The following is a 4224-nucleotide window of genomic DNA, read 5'->3' on the forward strand; positions in this document are numbered from 1 at the left end:
ATAGGCTGCCACCTGTGTATCAGCCTGCCCTGTGCATCAGCTGTAACCTTTATTGTGTCTTGGAGTTCTTTGAGAATGTGATTAAATCTATACACCCTTTATTCAAAAATACACACACACACACACACACACACACATACACATACATGCATTGTTGTCTGTAATTTCAAGAGTTTTAGAGGATCCCCTGAAGCACATTTCTGGGACCTCAGGCTAAGAACACCTGCGCCATCTTAAAATTTGATACTTTTCTCTGCTTCTATTTTAGTCTTCTACCTCCCTGAGGGCAGGAAGGAAATCTTAGTCAACTCTGTGTCTACCATCATTCCTTGCACATAGTGGGGATCCCTTGAAAAAAATGCACACAAACCGAGAAAGCAATGAACCAGTGACTCTTGAAATACAGTAATAGCACCGATCCTAAGCAATCCACCATTTGCTTCTGTACTTTCCCTCCACCTACCCACCCATGGAAGCATGTCTAAGACTTGCAGAGTCAGAAATAAGGAGTGCTTCTGACATCTATGCAGAGCAAACTACCAAGAGTGCCTGCCCCAGGACATTGTCCTCTGTGGTGAGGGAGACGGTTGCAGGACTGTCCCCAGAGGATGCTTTCTAAACCTATGGGGGCATGTTTTGGTTGTCACAATAATCAGGGGGCCACCGTCAATGTTTATTGGGTGAGACACCAGACATGTTGCAATGTCTAGGCTAATTCTGCATTGCAAAGAATTGTCCAAAGTCTCACATGACTCCCAATTGTACCATCAGATATTCATATCTGATGAAAACATATTTATAGATCTGTGATTCTGGATCCTAACTCTGTGTTACAAAGTAATTTTTGTACAGTTCTAAAGGTACACTGAATTTTCCAAAAATGCAGCTACCACATAAGTCCATGTGAGATTGTAGATTGTTTGGTTGGAAATTTACCAAGAGCTGTTCACCTTTTGAAAAATCTCAATGCTAATGTCTACACCTCTGTTGGGATTTGAGCCAGTGGCGAAGCACACCTGTAACATGCTACATGTGAGAACCATTATATTCAGTGATTCTACATAGGTATGCAAGCTCTGACTACTTTATCATGTCATCTGTTGTAGTTGTACCCAAGCATTTACATATTTAAATGTATATTCTTCTTTAAAATTATTTTTTAACATTTCTCATTTATATTCCAGTAAGAATATTCTATTGAATTTCAAAATTATGTTTAGAAGTTTTGTTACCTAGATGTTTAATTTCAAGAGATTAAAAGAAATGTTACAAAAAGTTTCCTATAAAAAGGAAATTAAGTCTGACAGTGAACTACAGCAACACCATTTATATGGTGAATCATTAAGGATGCTTTTAGATGCAAGTAACATCATGCTAAATGTGGTTTGAAAAATAAAGATGTTAGTTTTCTCATAAAACAAGAAGCCCAGAGGTAGGTATTTTCAGTGTTGGCTTAGTGGCTTAATGAGGTGGAAAAGAACCCAGGTGACTGTCATCTTTCTGCTCGGCTACCTTCAGTGAGTTGTCATTTATCTTCAGGATTGTCCCTTCGAGGTTGCAAGAGAACTGCTGCAGCTCAGTCTCTATCCAAAAGGAAGAGGCACTAATTTTCCCTTGCATAGATCTTTTAACTAAAGAGGAAGGTTTTTTCCAGAAGCTCCAGGGAAGACTTTCATTCAGGTTTAATTCACCGGGATTTAACTAGATGCTGATGGCAATAAGGGGAGCTGGGAAAGCTAGTGTTTTCAGTATTAAATACAGGTGGCTCTGCTGGTGAGGCTCTGGACAGGGGACTCAGGGGGCACAGGTGCAAATGGCTGTTGGTTGCAAACATAACTGCTTGCTATGATTACTCAGAACAAAAAACACCTAACAAATGGTAGGTTTTAGAATGATATATCTATATGTTTATACATCAACCAAAAGTTGAGACTATGTTTAATGGTATTGATTCTCCATACCCTTTTTCTTCCTAGTTGCCACAATTTATTGGTTTTTGTTTGTTTTTTGTTTTTGTTTTGTTTTTCTTTTTTTGAGACAAGGTCTTGTTCTGTTGCCCAGGCTGGAGTTCAGTGGCACGATCACAACTTACTGCAGGCTCAACCTTCTGAGCTCAAGCCATCCGCCTACCTCCAACTCCCAAGTAGCTAGGACTACAGCTGTGCCACCATGCATAGCTAATTTTTTCTTTTTCTGTAGAGACAAGGGTCTCTCTATGTTGCCCAGGCTGGTCTTGAACTCTTGGACTCAAGTGATCCTCCCACCTCGGCCTCCCAAGATGTTGGGATTACAAGCATGAGCCACCATGCCCAGCTCTAGTTGCCATAATTTGATTTTAAATCAAAATGGCATGTTCTATGTTCAAAAATGATTCAACTGTGCCACCTACCTCATGGCTTTGGTGTGGGTGACAAGTGAGAATATATGCAATTACACCTCTAAGATATTCTTGATCTGATAGCATTATCCCCAGAGAATGCATATGAAGCGTAGCTCTAAGTTTATTTATTTATTTTTCACAGAATACAAATCAAAGTTTATTGTACAAAATTAAGGCCTTCGTATTTCATAATTCACCAAGGCTAAAGAAATACTAGATAATTTAAGTCCTTCACAAAAATTTCACTTTCACTTCCCCTAATCTCTATTACAATGACCCAACCAAATGTTAGCAAAACAAACACTATAAATAACACCAAGTCCTTTAAAGATGACTCTCCCAAATGTTATTTCTTGGCATAGGTGATCTTCATAGCATGGGATGTTGTGATCTTAAATCCCTGTAAAGCATCCCTGGCAGCTCCAGCCTGCCCATCATTTTCAAATTCAACAAAAGCAATGTCATGCCTCCCTGGTACTAGACGTACTTCCTTGAAGCCAGGGAACTGATTAAACAGCATGGATAACATCATCTCATTAGTCTCTTCTGGTAAGTTATTAAGGAATAAAATATAGTTTGGAGGGTAATCGAGGACCTGAGGATTTGGTGTTGAATTTCCTTGGGTACTAGCTGAATTTGGAGTTCCCTAGCCAGGCCTTTTGTTTGTGGTTGTTGCAGTCTGTTCCACAGTTTTGGCTTTTTTCTTTTCTTTGTCAGCAAAAGTGCCACACATTTCAGATATTATATCCAAATCTGTTTTTGCATATGTATTCGCATTGGTTTACCATAAAATGGAAATCCTTGTGACTGTCTCTAAGCATTTGTGGATGAGCCCAGTTCCTTAAATATGACAAAGCCCTGCCCCTCATCTTCATGGTCTTTAAAGCCACAAAGTCCACCACATGACCAAACTGAGAAAACAGGGCATATAGGCATCTCTTCAATTCTTCCTTTTTAATTTTGTCATTCATATTGTTGATATAAATTGTATGATTTGGTCCGATATCCATGTTTGCGTTAAATTCTTCAGAAAGAGACAGTAAATAATCTAAGGCCTATGCCATCTCCCGTAAGAAACAAAAACTACTCTGTTTATTTTAAGCTAGGTTTCACAGCCTAAACGAAAATTAAAATGGAAAAAAAAATGTGTGAGACTGAAATTTTACGATCTAACTTTCAAATTCACACAGAGATCTGATAGGCTAGACTACTAGAATATTGAGAATGCAACCTTTAAAAAAATGGAAATAGCAAAAAGGAGAATCTTCTGTCCTGTTTTAATCCCCACTGGCCGTGCCCTGTCGAGATCTAGAACACAATTAGGCACCAGAACCAGGAGCCAACAAAGGGTGATGCTGTTCTCTCCAGCTGCCACATGCTGAGCATCTCCATGCTCTTTGGTGCTGCTCAGTGGAGCCAGAGCTAACCCCAGGGACCAGATGTCTGGGTTTGCCCAGGAAGGTCTCACTTCACTCGTACTACTGATATGCACAGGAGGCAAGGAAATACCGGGTAGTAGAGGGTGGTTCCCCAGCAAAGGCCCCACCCTCAAGCCTGGACACCCAAGGCCTTAAATGGGAATAGGCATTCCTGTTTTTGCCCCCAACTGTTGCCTTTTCCAAGACCACCCTGGCCCACCACACCCCCCATCCTGTACCCATAAAAATCTGCTCCACGAGCAGAAGCATGGCAGAGCAGCAGAGCGGCATGGCAGAGAATGAGAGAAGAGAGGAAGCACCTGAGAGGAGTTCGGCTGGGGGCAGTTGGAGAGGAGATCAGCTTCAGGATGGCTGAACTCCAGGGGAAGATCATCTTCCCACTCCATCCCCTCTCCAGCTTCCCAT

The 4224-nt window shown here is 41.0% G+C and overlaps 1 pseudogene; it reads right to left on the reverse strand.

Moving 5' to 3' along the window:
- Positions 1-2660: 2660 nt before the first annotated feature.
- LOC100993188 (U2 small nuclear ribonucleoprotein B''-like) lies at positions 2661-4021 on the reverse strand (annotated as a pseudogene).
- Positions 4022-4224: the final 203 nt, after the last annotated feature.

Source organism: Pan paniscus, chromosome 5 (genome assembly GCF_029289425.2).
Source record: "Pan paniscus chromosome 5, NHGRI_mPanPan1-v2.0_pri, whole genome shotgun sequence".
Taxonomy (NCBI): Eukaryota; Metazoa; Chordata; class Mammalia; order Primates; family Hominidae; genus Pan; species Pan paniscus.